The sequence below is a fragment of the Leopardus geoffroyi genome, chromosome A1 (genome assembly GCF_018350155.1).
Source record: "Leopardus geoffroyi isolate Oge1 chromosome A1, O.geoffroyi_Oge1_pat1.0, whole genome shotgun sequence".
Classification (NCBI taxonomy): Eukaryota; Metazoa; Chordata; class Mammalia; order Carnivora; family Felidae; genus Leopardus; species Leopardus geoffroyi.
The window spans coordinates 91,273,933-91,295,079 of record NC_059326.1 but is presented as its reverse complement, the minus strand read 5'-3'; positions in this window follow the sequence as shown (position 1 = coordinate 91,295,079).

The window sequence follows — 21,147 nt, the reverse complement described above, 5'->3', positions numbered from 1 at the left end:
AAGATCAACAGCCACAGCATTATTATGGGGATCTTTCTCTCACTGTCCCTGGTTTGCAGACCAAATCTCTTTATTAGGCTATCCAGGACAGTGATTTCTTGCCATGTCTGACCACTCGTTCAGGCTCAACTTCCTCGATTATCCGTGTTCCAGCCACACTGATCTTCTGCACCATCCTGAGTACATCGAGCATCCTTTTCCTTTGAGAGATGCGCTCCTTCTGTGTTAGTTGCACATCACCCTCCAGTGCTATTTACAAGCTGGCTCCTACCCCTGTCTAGGGTGTCCATTTTCTTGTGCATAAAGTCCTTTCAGAAGGTGAACCCCTCAGTCTGTACTTGACCTCACCCAACACTTAGTAAATCCCACTGTAAGTCCTGGTCAGTGAGATCATGGATCATGTGTGCAAGGGAATTCAGCTGCAGACTCCTTCCCAGTCCCGACAGTGGACTCCTCTTTTCATAGGTCATTGCCAGTGTTTGGCCCTCAGCCCAAATGTACTGAAGTCTCAAGGATTTATATTTTTGAAGCATCTGGGTGATTTCAGAATGCAGCCTGGGTAGAGATTTCCTCCCATAGGGGAATAGCATGTATCCTGTCATGAGCCACATGAGAGCAGGGGGAATTCCCCACCTCAATGTACTGCAGGGGCTGGGATTTTAGTCACACTGAAGCTGTGGATTAGAACTACCTGTAGAGGAGGGTCTCCCAGTGCTGATGAGGGTCCTTTCTTCAGTCAGTCTTATGTGATGATCAAGGCGGGGCCCAAATAGCAATGGTTCTGAAGGACCTGGGTGATTGGAATTTGTACTCTGGGTGCAGAAGCTCAGCCTCAGGAGGGTCCAATCAGCCTGGATTTTCTGTTCTTTTCTTCCAGGGAGACTGAAAAGAGCTTTATATCAGAGCAGCTCAGGGAAGAGGACAAGGGCCAGACCCAGAATTCTTCCTGATTGACTCTAGAGGGATATAACATTTGATCAAGTGACTTTTCAGATGTTTTTAGGGCTGTCTTCTTGAACATGTGAGGAAATGTTCATGTTCTGCCTTAAAGCTTGTGGCAAATCCTCACTGTAAGGGAAATGTTTTACACTTAAGCCATTTTCAGTATAAATGTAAGGACAACCTGTAATGGACACACTTCTGTGTAAATACATTTAAGTTCTTGTTGAATACTTGAATACAAGGGGCACTGTTTCACTATCCTAAGGCAAAGTACTAGATGCAAATGAACATAATACCTTTTCCAGGAGGAAGGGCTTCAGGGGGGTGCCTGGGAGCCTAGGACAGTGGCTGAAGTGCCATGGAATTGACTTGGAGGCATTTTGGGAGATGGAATCACTGTATATTCCTAGATGGCACGAGGAAAGTTTATATTTCAGTAGAGACTACATGTCAGGGGATAACTGAGCAGGAAGAGAAAACCTGATTGAGAGAATGCTTGACACCATTTTAACCCCAGTGTGATGACAGGATGACCCATCACTAAGATGGGCTGAGGACAGGGGGCTCAGACACACAGTGACCACATCTGTGCTCAGGGTCAGGATGAGGCTCTCCCCACCCCCCCTCCCCCCCCGTTGAGGCAGTCTTGCTTTCCCTGGTGTAGAGCTACCAGCCCTTTGGTGTCCCAGGAACCTCTGGTGGTGGCTGACACTTCCTCAGGTGTCAGGGAAGGTGTGGGGACCAGGTGGCCCTGACTGTGGGTCATCCAGCTGTGAGCCTGGGTCAGACCAGCATCATGTTTGGTCCTCCCTCCTCAGATGCTTCAGGAAATCTGTGTGTAGAGAGTTGTGTGTGGATCCTCTGGGTAGATGGTGGTTTGGGAAGGGGCCCAGCCTATAGCCGCAGTAGTTAAGAGACCCACGTATCAATCAAGATTGGGGAATTCCGATCCTGGTGAATGTGGAGCTGATGCTTCCATTATGTGCCCTCGAGGAAGATCTTTGAACAGCTTGGCAGGGTGAAGACCAGGAGCCCAGGACTAGTTGGGTTCAGCCAGCAGCCAAGCAAGCCTCTACTTGCTTGGAGATGCTTCCAGGGGACAAGCTCAGAGATAGTGACTGGACTCCAATCCCAGCACATGTGCTTGAACCAATGCTGATTGCTGACTAATCTGTGGGGAGGATGCCCACTCGGTGCATCCTGGAGAGTCCCACTCTGGGCTTTGACACACAAGACAGAAGTTCCAAGTCCCTGAGGATGTTCCTTTTTGGATGCTGGCCATTCACAGGTGCCCTCTAGTGACCACTAAGCCAGCTCAGTTTTCCTGCAGTTTGTTCTGCATAGGAAGGCAGTATTTGTCAAAAGACTGCATCCTAGTGACTCTGATCTTCTCAGTAATAGTGATGAATTGTTTAATAATGGCAGCTTTTCAAGAGAAGGGTTAGGGAAAGTTGGGATCTAAATTGGGAGAAAAATTCATTGATTTTTCAGCATAAATTGGAGAAACAGATGCAGGACACAGCATGACCTCAACATATCCCATATGCAGGTATGTATCCACAACAGGGAAATAGTCCAATGAGACAGATTAATTAAGGGACCTTAGCGCAATGTTAATGAGAGGGTGAGGCACCCTACTGGTAAATGAATGGCCGATGCTGCCCTGCTGGAAAATGCAGAAGGCAGGATGGAAGAGCTATCCTCTCGGAATGTGTAAGTTACCCCTTGAAGGTCCATGAACTTCTGAGAACTAAGAATGAATGAGATAGCAGCAGGAGAAGGGTGTCCAAATCCAGGCTCTAGGAAGCTGAGTTACTTTCCAGCTCCTTGGCTTCTCATTCTCTCCCCAATCATGGCCACGAAGGAGAAGGAGATAAATAAAGGTTGTCTGTTTCCATCTCCAGTCTGTTTCATGACTTTAGCCTTGATAGGGAGGGAGAAGTTTCATGGTTACAGTGGATTGTGCTATAACCCACAGTGCAATTGGGATCAATATTCTGAGAATCTCAAAGCCTCTGGAGCTGGTTCAGAGGTAATGGAGGTCCAGACCTGCTCCTGGGGAGAGCTAGGGGCATCTCTTGAGTGAACTTCAGGAGATGGGCTGGAAGGCGACTGGGGAAGACTCAGGCCCTGGGTGCCTGGCTGGGTCCTGGAAGTCCTTATCACACATCACTTCCTGTGCTCCCTGAGCCTCTGAAGATCCCTGGTCACGTTTAAAGTTGGGGTTGCTGAGTGAAGTAGCAGTCAAGGTGAGACTGCTCTGAGCTGAGCAGCCCCTGCATTCACAGGGAATGTGGCAAAGGCTTTGGGAACTTGGCAAAGGCAACGGTTTTCAAAGTTGTAATCCCATGTGAATACACGGAGGGTGACACAGGCTCATGAACTTGTTTTCTTTTTTTCTCTTTGCAATGAGGTGTTAATCTGCAAAGCCTTCTCTCAGTCAGCATTTGGTCATTTGTCTGCTGATGGTCTTCTGGGTGTGTGACAGAGTTCTGGGATGTAGTGGGATTTCTGGTGACGGATATTGAAGATGGGCCAGAGGGATTCCACCCACCTCCAGGGTTCGTGAGGTTCTGGATATACTTGCCCGACCCTCCCAGTGTTGACTCCTCAACCCCCAGTCATGGTGTGGGGGAGGGTGTCCACACTGTTTCTCACTTCCATGGGGAAGCTGCTTGTATTAGACTGAGGTCAGAGGTCCTGGGAAGTAGCTTTGACTTTCTACCTCCCTTCCTCTCTGCTGAGACTGTGTCCTAAGCTGAGGGATATGTCTTGGTAGATTCCAAGGGCTGCCTGTGGATGGAGTCATGGTCTCCCTGGCCACTGTCCCAGTTGGTTCATCCAGTTTTGGGGACTTTGTTCTCTTCTGTCATTGTCACACACCTGTACCTGAGCTGGGCTGCGAGTGGAATTGGTCTAGAATGACGCTGGGGTTTCCAGAGTCACATGGTCAACCAGCTTTCAGTGAAACAATTCCCAAATAATGCTGAAATTCCAGATCTGTAGATTTGACTAAACAAGTACATATTTTGAAGGTGTTAAAGTTTGTGTATAAGCTCTTCATATGGCCAGACTTTCCTGTAATTGGGTTATAAAACTCACCCATGATTGGTCAAGAATGGATGGACCCAGGGAGATCTCTTGTGGTTTTAAAAATCACAGAGGAGAGCTTCTGTCTCACCCTCTGGGTGAGTTGGCCAGTCCACAAAGACTGTAGTTAATTCAAGATTTTAAGACTTGGAGTACATCTCTGTAATCACAGAGGCCCCTAACTAGTGTTGTATTTGGTCCTGGGGAGAGTGTGTGCCAGAGACCTTGGAGCATTGTTGGGCCCTATGCCCCCATCTAAAAAAAAGTTTGGGGCATTTTCACAAATGTACACCCCTGATCACAGAATTATTTTTTCCTTGCTGAGGTTTTCAGGTGTGCAAAGTGCACCAACACCAGCCTGTACATAAATGTGAAATTAACTGATGGTTCCTCACTTTGGAATTAAAATAGTTGTGGCCTCAAGGGCTTCTTCCCATGGACACCAGCAGTAGCATCCCCTGGGCTTTTAGTCACAATGAGGTTGTAGATTAGAACTACCTGGAGAGGCTTTCCCAGTGCTGGTGAGTGTCCTTCAGTGAATCTGATGTGATGACTCAGGCAGGGCCCAAATAGCCATTCTGAAGGACCCATATGATTCTAATGTGCACTCTGGGTTGAGAAGCTCAGCCTCAAGAGGCTCCAATCAGCCTTGTTACTTTTTTTTCTCCTTGAGCGACTGAAGCGCTTTATAAATATCAGAGCACCTCGGGAAGAGGACAGGGCCAGACCCAGAATTCTTTCTGAGGTTGACTTGAAATGCATGACTGCATCTCATGAAGTGACTTTTCAAATGTTTGTAGGCTGTCTGTCTTCTTGAGGACAAGTGAATAAATACTCTTGTTCCACCTTAAAGTTTATGGCAAATCCTCACTGTAAGGGAAATGGTTTCCCCTTTTAGTGTAAAACAGTATTTTTGGCAAAAGTACAAGAATTTCAGTTAAATGTGTTTATGCAGAAGGTATTTAAGTTTTTGGCTGAATACTCAAATACAAGGGGCACTGTATTAGTATCTTACAGGCAAAGTACTAGACATGAATGAACATAATAGGTTTTCCTGGAGGAAGGTCTTCATGGGTCAGAACTGGGGGTGAACTGAGCCCAGAACAGTGGCTGCAGTGTCACGGAAGTGACTTGGAGGAATTTGAGGAGATGGAGTCACTGTATATTCCTGGAAGGCAGGAGGCAAATGGTATTGTAAGACTGTCAGGGGAAAAGAAACTGGAGCAGAGGGAGAAACTGAGGAATTTGCTAGTCACTTTTAAACCCAAGTGCGTGAGCAGTGCCTGAGTGTAGGTGAGGTGGAGCTGTGGACAGGGATCTCAGACACCAGGACCAAGTCTGTGCTCAGGGCTCCGAACCTCAGCCTGACCCTATTCTAGAGGAGTCTTGCCTCTCCCACTGTAGACCCTCCAGCTTTTGGTGTCTCTGGTGCCCCTGTGGTGGCTGGCACCTACTACAGGTCTCAGTGGAAAGGGTGGGGACAATGCGGCTCTTACTATTGGGTCATCCAGGTCTGAATGTGGTTCAGAGCAGCATCACATTTACTGGTGACTTAACTGATGCTACATAAACTCCAAGGGCAGCAAGCTGTCTTTTGAGGCCTCTGGGTGGATGGGTAGTTGGGTGGGGGTATCCACCTGTCAGCCTTCTTACAGTCACTCCCAGTACTGAGAAGGGACCCTGGGTCCTGTTGTACCTGTGGCAACTGCCTTCTGTGCCCTGTGACTTGGAGACTTTTTGAAAGGCCTCCCAGGGTGAGCACATAGAATCTAGGTCTAACTAGGTTCAGGTACCTTGTCTATGTCCACAGACCTGCCCTGGGGAAGGGGCTCCCAGACAGGGTGACTGCATTTAAAGCCAGCAGATGTATCTGCATCCACCCCTGTCTCTGGCTAACCTACAGGTGCATTGCCCACCCCCTGGTCCTAGCAGAGTCCCTTTGTCTGGGCTTTGACACCCAAAAGAGAGGGTCTGGGTACCCTGGAATGTTCATTTTTGGGTGCCTGGCCACTCACCAGCGCCCTGTTGTGACCATGAAGACAGATCCATTTTCACAAAGTTCATATTCTGAGCAGGAAGACCATATTTGTCCATCGATGGAATCTGAATGGTTTGGACTGAACTTATTAGTAATAGGATAGTGAAGTGTTGTGTGTAATGATTTTGAAGATAAGGATTAGAGTAGTTGGGCTCTATAACAGGAGGAAAGTTCACTTACTCTTCTTGTGAGGCATGTGGAGAAATGGCTGTCATACCATGTGAACTCAACATACATGCACGGATATATGCATGACAGAAATAATCTGAGACTGGGCTGCAGCTGCTTCAGTAGTCAATGTAGTAGGATGATGAGGCCCAGAATTTAAGTGAAAGGTCAAGGCTGCCCTCCTAGAAATAGCTGAATGCAGGATTGAAAGTCTGTTCTCTTATGTACAATGTGCCCCATGAAGGTCAATGAGCCTGTGAACATTAAGAATGAATGACCTCCCCCCTTCTCCACCTGCTATATGAATCTCCAGGCCTCAGGAAGCTCAACCCCTCCTAACTCCTGGCTTCCATGTCTCTCCTCCAACCCTGGCTACAGGGAGAAAGGGATGGAGGTTTTCTGTTTCCATTCCAAGTTTATTCATGACCTTGGCCTTGGAAGAGGTAGGGTTGGTTCCTGGGTAAAGGGACCATGCCAATACCTTGTCTGCCCAATGGAGACAAGATTAATGTTCCAGAGAATCTCCAAGTCTCCATATCTGGCTCAGCGTGAGGAGAATATGGGTCCTGTACCCCAGGAGAGCTGTGACCTTCTCTTGGGTAAAGTTGAAGAGATGGGCTTGAAGGTGATGGAGGAAGACTCAGGCCCTGGGTGCCTAGCTGGGTCCTGGAGGTCCTCGCCACACATCTTACTGGGCTGCCTGAGCCTCTCAGGGGCCCTGGTCATGTTGAAAGTTCAAGGTCCTGTGCGATGTAGCAGTCAAGGTCAGACCGCCCTCAGCCAGAGCAGCCCTTGCATGAACTGGGCCTGCAGTTCATGAATGTGACCCATCCCACTGGCTTTAGGGTCTTGTCAATGACAGCTGGTTCCAAAGTTGGAATCCCACGTGAATATATGGCAGGCAATAGACTCTCATGACCTTGTTTTCCACTTGACCCTCAGGTGTGTCCTGTCCAACCTTCTCTCAGGCAGTGTTCATGGAATAGACTGCTGCTGGCCTTCCTGGTGTGACAGAGCTCTGGGAGATACTGGGATTTCTGAGGTTGGACCTTGAACATGGGTGAGAGAGTTCACTTGCCTCTTTGCCTTCCTCAGGTTCTGGGTCCACTTGCTACATCTGCAAGCCCAAGTCACCCAGTGTCTGCTCATTGGTACAGGGGAAATTTCCAGGCTCCTCTACACTTTCCCCAGGGAGGCTGCTTGTGTGGGGCTGAGTTCAAAGTTCCAGAGTGTACCCTTAGCCATCAGCCTCCCTTTCCCTCTGCTGAGAGCTGCCTCTGGATCTCAGGGATGTTTCCTGGTAGATTTTCACTGCTGCCTGTGAATGGAGTCAGGCCCTGCTAGACCACTGTCCTTGTCCATTATCTCCAGGATTGGGGCCTTTGTTGTCCTTCTGCCAGTCCTTGCACATCTGCTCCTTAGCTGGTCTTTGACAGGAAAACTGGGAGAGGATGTACTGTGAACCCAAGGGAAGATGGAAATCTCTAGTCACATGTTGAAACTTCTTTCAGTGAAATCTTTGACACCAAGGGTTGGATATTCCATGCCTATAAATTGAACTTAAGGATAAATTTGAAAGTCCTAAAGTTTGTTTATATCCTTTTGGCCAAAGGAGTATCCCATTTTCTCTAATAGGGATAGAAAGCTCACCCAGGATTGGCCTAGCACAGGTATTCCTGTTGATCACGGTAGTGGAACAGTGTGGTAATGATCAAGCCTTTGCTGCTGGTATCAGAGGATCATCCACATAGACCACATTTGGGGAGAGACGCACAGTGCTCCTCAAATGGAAGTGGGTCATGGTCCAGGACTAGAGCTGTACCCTGAGATGGGTGGTAGCTTCCTTTGCACAGGAAAGACCCAAGTAGCGAGAAAGGCACATGGATTGCTCTTGAGGGCATGCCCACCTTCTCCCTGAACCTTTGCTTAAGGCCTGGCCACTCCCATGGGCCACGTCGCTGAACAAGTCCAGAGGAAAAGTCCTTCAAGATCAATGGTTTATGGCAGGCTGAGACATTTCATGAAACTAAGTTATGAAAAACAAAACTTTCTATACATATTCACAACACCCTGCCCCCAGAAGCCTTCTAGGAATTGTAGAGAGAACATTGGAACATATCCTTGTGTATATTAGCTTGAATTTAAAAACAGAGATAGACTTTTTTTGTTTATTTACTTTTGAGAGAGAGCATGAAAGGGGAAGGGGCAAAGAGAGAGAGGGAGAGACAGAATCTGAAGTAGGTTCCAGGCTCTGAGCTCTCAGCACAGAGCCCAAAGCGGGGGTTGAACTCATGAGCCATGAAATCATGGCCTGGGCTGAAGTCAGACGCTCAACCGACTGAGCCACCCAGGTGCCCCAGAGATAAACATTTTTGCATTTATGACTTGAACCTCATCAGCTTCCATTTTCTTCCTCTTCCTTAGTCCTCTTCTACAAGTGACCAACTTAGCCTTGTCTGTGCTTCCTGCAGTGTGCCTGGTTCTCTATTCTCCAGGCATCTTGATGCAATAATGGCTTGCAGCCCTGGGCAAAGCTCTGGTCATAGACTGGATGTGTTTTCCTCTGGGTATCAAAGTCTCAGTGAACTAAAAGGCCTTTCTTGTGCCCTGGCACATCTGCTTTAATCCACACTCCACATCACTGTGCACAGCCCCGTCCTCCTTCCTGTCTGGGTACCACACTAAGTGTTCCTCATGCTAGAGAAATCTCCCAGCTGCCTCTTTGTTCTCTGGTTCCAGAATCTGTGCCTTCTGTTGGTGGAACCTGGTCAGGAGCTTGCTGTGTGTAATCTGAAATGAGTCTTTATATGTGGAGGGCAGGGAGAGATTGAAGAATGAGCAGGTGACTCCAGATGGTGGGGGACAGGTTTAATAAGCAATGGAATATCTATAGGAGGCTTGTGTCTGGTGGCCACAAGACAAGATCTCTGCTTAGGCCCACCAAATCGTAAAAGTATACATAGGGGCCTAACTGGTTTCAGGCACGCATACCATCCTGATCATCTCAAGAAGCCTTTGTTCTCTCCAGAATATGTGTTCAGAACAGCCCCCAGAGTTGGGACACTTTGCAGGCATCCATACCAAGGATCTGGGTGGGTGGGTGGGGGGAGGCTGCAACTACCTAGGGCCTGTTGGAGGGCCAACTGGAGGCCACTCTTCTTACCACCTCCAACACCTTTACAGCCTGCAGGTCCAGGGAACTCTTCTTGGATGAAGAAACTCTTCCCCTCTCCATGGGCTCCCTGTTCACTTTGCTTCTCAAAGGCGCTGTACCACCTGTTTCCTCTTCTCTCTTGTCCAGTTAGGTGTAGGTGTACCTCCCTTTCCTGACACCTGTTCTATTCCTTGTCCTGTGGTGTACCAGTTGTGGAGGGCACACCATCTTGAATGACTTGCAAAATAATGTGTCAGCTTCAGAAGGTTGTTTCTTGGCCAGCTCGTCTTTGCCCTTTTTCATGAATTTCTTGCAGCTGGGAACTGCCTCAGGCAGCAGAGGGTGTGGGTGAGCTTGCTGGTGACAGTATCACCTGTGTTGAGTGGTGAGGGGCCTCTATGGTGGGGCAATTGACCTTGCTGTGGGTGGGGGCAGTGGGGATGTCTGAACACCCTTTTCCTCCTGGTCCATCATGTGGCCTGGCAGCACCCACTCATTCCTGTTTTGAGTGCATTTGCTTCAGTGGATTTTTCCTTAAGTTCTTCCTGCACTTTGACATTATTGGAAGTCCTAGATCAGACCATCTGACGCAAAGCAAAATACAGTGTTTTCAAAAAACAAAAAGGTGAAATCATCTGATTCACAGTATAACTTTACCACTGAACAAAGCCAATGTTAAAGGCAATAAAATATCCAAATGCCAACAAGCAAAAGGCCAGAAGCTGACTTGTATCTAAAATTGGCAGGCACACAATCCATGACAAGCCAACAGTGGGAAATGACAGTGTGTGGAATCAGTAGGGAAGGACTTGAAAGCATCTCTGGTAAATAGACTGCTGTGGTCAAGCATCCACAGAGTATGAGCACAGGAGGTAGGACAAGAACATCAAGATTTAAATGGAATATTGGAGATGCAGAATAGAGTGAGGGAGCCCACAGATCACAGCAGGCCCACAGTCCCCTTAACATCAGGAATGTTGCAGGACCAGCCCAGGAAGGTGTCAGGAGCAGCATGTAGCAGCTTTGTGTGCTGGGGCCTCACTGCTGAGAGTCTGTCTCCAGCTCTGAGAAGTGCAGCTGGGTCAAGGAGGCTAACACCTGCTCTGCCAATGAGGGTAGTAATAGCACCACCCACCAGGCATGTCTTGAGAATCAAATGCATCCGTATTTGTAAGGTACAGAGAACTGTGCATGGCACATATTTCTCAGATGGGAAATGCCTGTGTAATGAAAAAGATCTACTTCCCATTAATCCACAGGAAGCTACCTTCCTAGACGTGCCTCCTTTTGCCCTCTTGGGTTTTCCCTGCGATCCATCATCTCTCAGCAGCAATGAGGCTGCATCCAGGACTCGCAGAGCTGGCACACACTTCTGTTTTGCTTGAAGTTTGGGAGTCAGGCAGTCCCAAATGTAGAAATGTGTTTGCTGTGCTTGTAGTCTGGCTGTCTCTGATGCAAATGGAGGTCTAGCCATTCCTGAAGGGCTTGGATGTGATTTAGTTAGACCCATTCTGCACACAGAGTTGCCAGGCAGCTCCCAGTAGGATGATTCCCACCAGACGATGGGAAGCATTAGATGATTGCATCCAGCACTGGGAGTGAGCCCTGGGCATCAAGACCTCAGTTCCAGGGAGGAGATCTGAGATGAGACTCAGCGCTCCCATGTGCCCTGACCTGGTCTCATCTTATGATCCCCTGAGTCCTGGCATCTTGCACTGCAAAGGGGGAGGACTATCTCACCCACCATCATGTCAACCCATGAATCCAGTGGTTCACTTGAGGGCTTGGGACACAAACTAAACCTGGGAAGACACAAGAAATGGGTATGCACATACCATGGACAGCTGAGGGTGCAGGGATCCCATTGCAAACCTTAAGGTGTTCAAAAAAATCACATTCCAGGGAGCCCACAGCATCTCTTCATAGGGAGCAATTCCTGAATTCCCTTCATCCCTCACCCACAGCTTCAACTTAAGCAGAAATCTTTAAATCCACCATCACGCATATGGGGCATGAACTATATATTTTCAAGTAGAAGTAAATAGTCTAGGCATGAAAGGTCACATGGAAAACAGCCATAGCATTCTGATGTGGACCCTACTTACACTGTCCTTGGTGTGTAGACCAAACCTGTTGGGTCAGGACAGTGGTTTCTTCTTCCATGTCTACCTGATCAGATCAGGCTAATTTTTCTCCACTATCCATGCTCCAGCCACATTTATCTTCACCATCCCAAGTACCTGGAACACGATTTTTCCTCTGGGGCTGTGCTCCTTCTGTGTTAGTTGCACATCACCCACTGGTGCTATTCATCTAGCTGGATCCAACTCCTGGCTGTGGAGTCAGTCACCTTGGGTGTAAAGGCCTTCCCAGGAGTGACCCCCTCTCTAGTCTATGCTTGACTTCACCCAACACTTGGCAAATTCCCATGTAAGTCCTTGGTCAAGTCCCCTTCCCTGCCTGTTGTCTGAGGTTAGTCAGAGCATCGATCATGTGTGCAAGTGAATTCAGCTACAGACTACTTCCCAGTCCTGAAGCAACAGTGGATTCCTCTTTTCAAAGAACATTGCCAGTGTTTGGCCCTCAACCCAAATGTACTGAAGTCTCAAGGATTGGTCTTCTTCCTCCTTCTTCCTCCTTCTTCCTCCTTCTTCCTCCTTCTTCCTCCTTCTTCCTCCTTCTTCCTCCTTCTTCCTCCTTCTTCCTCCTTCTTCCTCCTTCTTCCTCCTTCTTCCTCCTTCTTCCTCCTTCTTCCTCCTTCTTCCTCCTTCTTCCTCCTTCAAAAGTTTGTGGGTGATTTCAACATGCAGTCTGGGTGGAGTTTTTCTCCCGTAGATGAATAGCATGCACCCTGTCATGAGTTGCACCTGAAAGCAGGAGCCTCCTCACCTTCCCCAACTCACCATGCTCCAGGGGGCTGGGTTTGGGTGAGTCACACTTGGCCTGTCAATTAGAACTACCGGAAGAGGGTTTCCCAGTGCTGAGGATGGGCCCTTCTTTAGTGAGTCTGTGATGATCCAGGTGGGGTCCAAATAGCAACAGTTCTGAAGGTCCCAGATGGTTCTAATGTGCCCTCTGGGTGCAACAGCTCAGTCTCAAGAGGGTCCAAACAGCCCAGTTTTTCTCAGAGATTGAAGACCACTTTATGAACATAAAGCAGCTTAGGGAAGAAGATGAGGGCCAGACCTAGAATTCTTTCTGAGATTGACTCTGGAGGGATATTGTATTTGATAAAGTGACCTTTCACATGTTTTAAATTTTTTAAATGTTTATTTTTGAGACAGCATAAGTGAGGGAGGGGCAGAGAGAGGGAGATGCAGAATCTGAAACAGGCTCCAGGCTCTGAGCTGTCAGCACAGAACCCGATGCAGGGCTCAAACCCATGAACTGTGAGATCATGACCTGAGCCAAAGTTGGATGCTCAACCAACTGACCCACCCAGGTGCCCCTGACTTTTCACATGTTTTTAGGTCTGTCTGTCTTCTTGAGGACATGTGAGGAAACACTCGTATTCCACCTTAAAGCTTATGGCAAATCCTCATTGTAAGGGAAATGTTTTACACTTAAATCATTTTTCAGTATAAATGTAAGGACAACCTGAAATGGACACACTTCTGTGTAAATACACTTAAGTTCTTGGCTGAATACTTGAATACAGGGGGCAATGTGTCAGTATCCTACAGGCAAAGTACTAGATGTGAATGAACATAATAGATTTTCCTGGAGGAGGGTCTCCAGGGGCCAGAGCTGGGGGTGCTTGGGAACCTAGGACAGTGGTTGGAGTGCTATGGAAGTGACTTGGAGGCATTTTGGGAGATGGAGTTATGGTAGATTCCTGGATAACAGGAGGAAAATTTATCTCCGGGAGTACAGGTCAAGGGGTAACTGAACAGGGAGAGAGAACCTGATTGGTGGAATGTTTGAGACCATTTTAACCCCAGTGTGTGATGAGAGACTGACAAGTTACTAAGACTGGGGCTGGGGAAGGGGGCTCAGACACGCACAGTGACCATGTCTGTGCTCAGAGTGAGTGCACCCTGACCATCTCGTTGAGGCATCTGTGCCTCTCCCCATTGTAGACCCTGCAGCCCTTTTGTGTGCCAGGTATCACTTGGTGGTGGCTGGAAACTTCAGGTGTCAGGGAAGGTGTGGGGACCAGGTGGCCCTGACTGTGGGTCATCCAGCTGTGAACCTGGGTCAGACCAGCATCATGTTTGGTCCTCCATCCTCAGATGCTTCAGAAAATCTGGGCAATGAATTGTTTTGGAATCCTCTAGATGCGTGGGGGTTTTGGAGGGGCCCAGCCCACAGCCACAGTAGTTAGGAAACCCACATATCAGCCAAGGTTGGGGAAACTAGATCCTGGTGCACCTGGAGCTGATGCTTCCATTCTGTGCTCTGGAAGAAAATCTCTCAACAGCTTAGCAGGGCAAAAACCCAGAGCTCAAGACTGCTTGGGTTCAGCCAGCAATGCTTCCACTTGCTCAGAGATGCTTCCAGGGGACAAGCTCAGAGACAGTGACTGGACTCCAATCCCTGCACATAGGATTGAGCCCATGCTGATTGCTGACTAATCTGTGGGGGGATTGCCCACTCAGTGGGTCCTAGTGTGTCAAAACCTAGAGAGGGACTCTCAAAACAGAGGGTCCAAATCCCTGAAGATATTCCTTTTTGGATGCTGGCCAGTCACAGGTGCCCTCTAGTGACCACTAAGCCAGCTCAGTTCTCCTGCAGTTTATGTCCTGCACAGGAAGGCACTATTTGTCAAAAGACTGAATCCTGGTGATTTTTATCTTCTTAGTAATGGAGTGATAAATTGTTTAATAATGCAGCTTTTCAAAAGAAAGATTAGGGTAAGTTGGGATCTAAATTGGGAGACAAAAACCTCACTCATTTCTCACCAGAAACTGGAGAAAGACAGAATGTGATCTTGACATATCCGGTATACAGGCACACATACACAACACAGAAATATTCTAAGACAGATTATCTAACAATAGTCAGCTCAATGTCAATGAGAGGGTCAGGTGCAGTATTAGTAAATGAATGGATGATGCTGCCCTCCTGGAAAATGCAGAAGGTGGGAGGGAAGAGCTGTCTTTTCTGAATATGCAAGTTACCATTTGAGGCTCAAAGAGTCTGAGCATTAAGAATTAATGAGATAGCAAGAGAAGGGTGGCTATCTCAAGGCCCTAGGAAGCTGAGTCCCCTCCCAGCTCCTTGGCTTCCCATTCTCTCCTCAATCATGACCACCAAAGAGAAGGAAGTAAATGTTGTCTGTTTCCATCTCAATTCTGTTTCATTACCTTAGCCTTGATAGGGAAGGAAAGGTTTCATGGTTACAGTGGATTGTGCTAATACCTTGTCTCCCCAGTGCAATTGGGGTCAGTATTAGAATCTTAAAGCCTCTAGATCTGGTTCAGAGGTAACGGAGGTCCAGTCCCACTCCTGGGGAGAACTGGGAAGATCTCTCGAAGTTCAGGATATGGGCTTGAAGGTGACCGGGGAAGGCTCAGGTGCCTGGCCTGGTCCTGGAGATCGTCATCACACATCACTTCCTGTGCTCCCTGAGCCTCTGGGGGGCCCTGGTCCTGTTTAGATTTTAGGGTTCCTGAGCAAAGTAGCAGTCAAGGTGAGACTGCCTTCAGCCAGAGCAGCACCTGCATCCAGAGGATGTGACAAATCCAATGGCTTTGTGAACTTGGCAAAGGCAGCTGTTTTCAAAGTTGGAATCCCATGTGAATATATGGTAGGTGACAGCAACCCTGGTGACATTGTTTTTTCTACTTTGCAATGAGGTGTTGATCTCTAAAGCCTTCTCTGTCAGCATTTTGTCATTTGTCTGCTGATGGCCTTCTGGGGGTAACAAAGTTCTGGGATGTGGGATTTCTGACCAATCTTGAAGATGGGCCAGAGGGGTTCCACCTGCCTCCAGGGTTAGTGAGGTTCTGGATCCGCTTGTCCAACTCTCCCAGTGTCGACTCCTCAACCCCCAGCCATGGTATGGAGGGAGGATGTCCATGCTTCTCCTCACTTTTTACAGGAAGCCTGCTTGTGTGGGGTTGAGTTCAGAGGTCCTGGGAAATAGCTGTGACTTTCAACCTCCCTCTCAGCTGGGACTATGTCCTGAGCTGAGGATGTACTGGTGGATTCCAAGGGCTGCCTGAGAATAGTTAGGGCCAACCAGACCACTTTCCCACTTGGTTCATCCAGTTTGGGGCCTTTATTCTCTTCTGCCATTGTCACACACCTGCACCTGAGCTGGGCTGTGAGTGGAATCCTGGGAGAGGGTGTGCTGTGGTCTAGAGAGATGCTGGGGTTTCCAGAGTCACATGGTCAACCAGCTTTCGATGAAATAATTCCCAAATCATGCTGAAATTCCAGACCTGTAGATTTGACTAAAGAAGCACATATTTTGAAGGTGTTGTCAAAGGTTGTGTATAGGCTCTTCCTCTGGCCAGAATTTCCTCTAATAGGGTTAGAAAACTCACCCATGACTGGTCAAGTATGGATGGACCAACTGAGATCTTCTGGTGGTTTTAAAAACCACAGAGGAGCAGAACTTCTGTCTCACCCTCTGGGTGAGTTGTCCAGTCCACAAAGACTGGTTAATTTGAGGACTTAGGATTTGGAGCACATCTGTAATCACAGGGGCCACTAAACTAGCATTTGATTTGGTCCCTGGGAGAGGCTGTGCCTGATCGCAATGTGGGCAGAGATTGTGGAGCATCATTGGGCCCCATCCTCTCACCTTGAGAATGAAAGTTTGGGGCATTTTCACAAATGCACACCCTTGATTTCTGAATCCTTTATTCCTTGCTGAGGGTTTCTAGGCGAGGGCAGAGTGCAGAAACACCAGCCTGTATATAAATGTGAAATTAACTGGTGGTTCTTCACTCTGGAATTAAATTAGTTGTGGCATCAAGTTGGGCTTTTCCATGGACACCAACAGTAGCATCTTCACTGACAATCCTGCGTGTCTTGTCCTTAGTGTTCAGACCAGCCCTCCTAACTTGGGTAACTTGACATAGGGTCTTGTCTCTGGGGGAAGGCCACTGATCAGGGTGGTCATGCGCCAGTACCCAAGGCTGTCAATCTATGGTGTACCGCCCAGGCCAGCAGATCCCCGTGTGACCCTCGGCCTGGGATTTAACACACAGTTCAGAAGTTTTCAACCAACCAGCCCTAAGTACAAATGTTCATTTGTGCCCCAGGGGTGAGATGATGGGTTACCTCTATGACCCATCAGGCAACTGAGTTCTCACCAAGCTTATATTCTCCATGGCTAAGATATGTATGTATGTATGTACACATACATACATACACACACATACATATACACACACACTCAGGTGTTTTCTTATTTTAGGAATTGCTAGTAAAATGAAAAAAGGAGTCTACATAGGTGTATGTTTGTGCCTGACAAGTTGTTCAATCAAAACTTTGAGTCTACTCAAAAGGATGTGGAATCATCTGATGAAGTTTTTCGAGGAAATGTGGAGAAACAGGTCTAAAGGGTACAGTACAAATGAACAACTATGTTATGTGAAAACTTATAAAACTATGCTTGGTACTTCTATTGTAATGACAAAAGTGTCCACTGGAGTGAAAAGCAGGAGCTGTACCTAAATGGAGGGCATGCGTTCCAGGAATCTGGAATGCAAAACAGCCCTCTGATCCTATAGGCAGGATTCCAACTCCCTCCTCTCTGATCTGAAAGCTGCCATGATGAGGAAGGAGACTCCGTGCAGGAAGAGCAATGGAGGAGAGGGAGGAGAACAATGGGTCCCAAGGCACTAGGAAGCTGAGTGTTCTCCCTGACCCTTGGTCTGTGTTCTGCTTGAGCCCCAGGCACAAGACAAAATTAGATGTCCTCTTAATTATACAACTTCTTTTCATTCTATTGGGATTGGGGACAAGTTGTAGCCATGACATCCTTTGTGTCAAGTGCAGGTGGGATCAGCTTTCAAATTAAAGTCAAAACTCGGCACAGTCATCAGAGGTAGCCTCTGGGGTAGGATAAGTGGAGAGGAGACAGGAAATGGTTGTGGAGATACCATAGAGGGCTGAGGGTGCTGGGGTCCTTTCAGGGACCTTATGAAGTTCCTTGTAGGTCACATGTGGTGTGGAGGGCCCATAGCATCTCCTAGGAAACAATTTCTGAATTCACTTTATCCTTCATTCACAGCCTCAAACTTGTAGTTTTAGAGTATAAATAAGTAGCATGACCTGGATGTTTTTTTCCACACTGTCGCCGACTGTCTGGAGTTCTCTCTTGCCTAGCAAGAGAGTGGATACAGAGTTGAATACGAGACAGGCTAATGTCTGGTAGGAGACCAGAGCCCTGAACAGAGGTTTTGTCTCCGTATTTTTTTGAGCTCACAAGATATTACCCACGTGGTGAATGTGAAGAAAACAAGATCTTACACACATGAACGTGGAGAAAACAATCAAAGTAATCATTAACTTGTATATGTAAGAAGCAAAGGGTGTGGGGAGTGCCAAGTGGAGTTGGTGATCAAAGTACAGTAGTATTTTGGCGTCAGCTGCTAAGTGATTTCCTGCAGGTGATAAAACAAGTTACTCATGATCCCATTACACTATCTCGCTCGTTAACCTTGGGTGCTTTTGCCCCCTGGTGGCGACTTTCTGTCCTGAGCTTTTTATAGAACCTATTTCCCCACACCACACTAGAAATGTAGACATTAAAAGTCACTCCAATGGTGGGGCGCTCAGTCAGTTAAGCATCTGGCTCTTAGTTTCGGCTCAAGTCATGATCTTCCCATCTGAGTTCAAGCCCCACATCAGGCTCCACACTGATGGTGTGGAGACTACTTGGGATTCTCTTTCACTCTCTGCCCCTCTCCGGCTCATGCTCTCACTCTTTCTCTCAAAATAAATAAATTAAAAAGTCAATCCAATGGAAAACAGCCATAGCAATCTGATGGGCACCCTGCCTACATGATTACTGGTATGTGGGCTACACCTCCTTGTTTAGCTCTTCAGGACAGCAGTTTCTTCCACATACCCTTGCTAGATCTTGCTGGTCTTCTACTCTCGTGCTCCAGCCACGCTGATATTCTGCATCATCCTAAGTACTTCGAGCATGCTGTTGTCTCAGGATCCCTATGCCTTCATCCAGCTGGAATCTACTCCAGACTGAGGTGTCCGTCATCTTGTGCATAAAGGCCTTCCAGATGGTGTCCCCTTATAGCTGTTGCCCCCTTACTCTTTCTGTGACCTCAGCAATAGTTAGTAAATTCTAGTGTAATTCCAAGGTCAAGATCCCTTTCCCACTGCTGTTTAAGCTCAGTGAGATCATGGATCGTGTGTGCAAGTGAATTCAGAATAGGTTCCTAGTGCCTGGTGCTACAGTGGACCCCTCTTTTCAAAGGTCAGTCCCAGTGCTTCAGACTAAGGAATGTTGGACTGAGGTCCAGGCATTTGTTTTCTGAAAAATCCCATGGGTGATCTCAACATGTAACCTGGGTGGAGATTTACTCCCTAGAAACACATCATACATCTGGGTTTGAGCTTCACTTGAGAGCAGGGGCCTCCTTGGTCTTCCCCATCTCACCATGCTGCAGGGGACTGGGATTTTAGTGAGTCATACTGAGGCTGTAGATCATAACAACCTGGAGAAGTTTTCCCTGTGCTGAGGAGGGTCCCTTCTTTAGTGAATCTGATCTGATGATCCAGGTGGAGCAACAGTTCTAAAGGTTCTGGGTGGTTCTAATGTGCACTCTGGGTGCAGAAACTCAGCCTCAAGAATGTCCAAGCAGTCCCTACTTTGTTTTTTCTCCTTGAGAGACTCAAGAGGTTTATAAAGATCAGGCAGCTTGGGGAAGAGGACTAGGGACAGACCTAGAATTCTTCCTGAGGTGGATCCTGGAGAGAGATTGCATTTGAAGTGACTCTTCTAGTGTTTTTAGGGCTGTCTTCTTGAGGATGTGTGAGAAAATGCTCGTGTTCTGCCTTAAAGCTTATGGCAAATCCTCACTGTAAGTGAAATGGTTTCACTTTTTAGTGTAAAATGATGTTTTCAGTATACATACAGTAATTAGTTAAACATTTTCTATGTAAATACATTTAAGTTATTGACTGAATACTTGAATACAAGGGGCACTGTGTTAGAAATTCTCAAGCAACCCCAGCTTTGGGTGTAAATGTTCATTTATGCCCCGGGGTGAGGTAATAGTTGCCTTCTATGACTCATCAGGCAAAGGAGTTCTCACAGAGCTGCTCATTCTCCACAGGAAAGGAACTTTTTTGCACATACTCTATTCTGGGTTGTTTTGTGTTATTTTAAATATTGTCAGGAAAGAGAAATAAGCTGGGCCTACATAGATATAGATGTTTGTAATTGAGCAATTGTTGAAGATAAAACTTGCGAGTCTACTCATGGGATGTATGTTCACTTGAACTTGTCATGGGAAATGGGGAAAAACAGGTCTAAAAAATACAGTACAAATAAACACATATGTTAATATTAAAACGTATACAACTGCACTAGGTACTTCTCTTGTAATGCAGGAAGTGTCTACTGGAGTGAGAAGCATAATGCACATTAAGTGGAGGAAATGAGGCCCAGGAATCTGACAGAACAGCCATCTGGTCCTACAGGCAGGAAAGGCTGAAGACAGGATTCTAGCTCTCTCCTCTATGATCAAAAAGCTGCCATGATGGGGAAGGAGTCTCTGCAGGAAGAGCAATGGAAGAGAGGGAGAAGAATTATGGTCCCCAAGGCACCAGAAAGCTGACTTTTCTCCCTGCCTCTTAGTCTGTGTTCTGCTTGAGTCCCAGGCACAAGACAAACTGAGATCATCTTGTTCAATTACACAGCAGCAGGCATGGCATTCCTTGTGTCAGGTGCAGTAGGTTTTGATGTTCAAATCCTCTAAATCTTCAGTCATAAGAGGGTGGCTCACTGTCTCTGGGGTGGGGTCCGCTGGGGAGGAGACAGGAAATGGGTGCGGAGATACAATGGACAGCTGAGGGGGCAGGGGTCCTATGAGGAATCTTAAGATGTTCGTGTAGATCACATGCTAGGGAGCCCATAACATCACCTCATAGGGAACAATTCCTGAATTCCCTTCATCCGTCACTCGCAGCTTCAATTTAGGCAGAAATCTTAATCCACCATCACACATATGGGGCGTGAACTAGATGTTTCCACACTAGAAGTAAAAAGTCCAGGCATGGAAGGTTAACAGCCATAGCATTCTGATGGGGATCTTTCTCTCACTGTCCCTGGTGTGCGGACCAAGCCTCTTTGTTAGGCTATTCAGGACAGTGATTTCTTTCTTCAATGTCTGTCCACTTGATAGATCAGGCTGACTTTCCTCAATTATCCATGTTTCAGCCACACTGATCTTCACCATCCTAAGTACATTGAGCATCCTTTTGTCTTGGGAGCTGTGCTCCTACTGTGTTAGTTATGCATCGCCCTCCAGGACTATTCATCAAGTTGGTCTCCTATCCCTGACTGAGGTGTTGTTTCTTTTGTGCATAAAGGCCTTCCAGGGAGTGAACTCATAAGTACTGTCCCCTTTTTCTGTTCTTGACCTCAGCCCACATTTAGTAAATTCCAGTGTAAGTCCTTGGCCAAGTTCCCTTCTCCCCCTGCTATCTAAGGTTAGTGAGATCATGGATCGTGTATGCAAGTGAATTCAGCTGTCCACTACTTCCCAGTCCTGATGGGACAGTGGATTCCTATCAATGGTCGGTCCTGGTGTTTGAGACTTCAGTACATTGG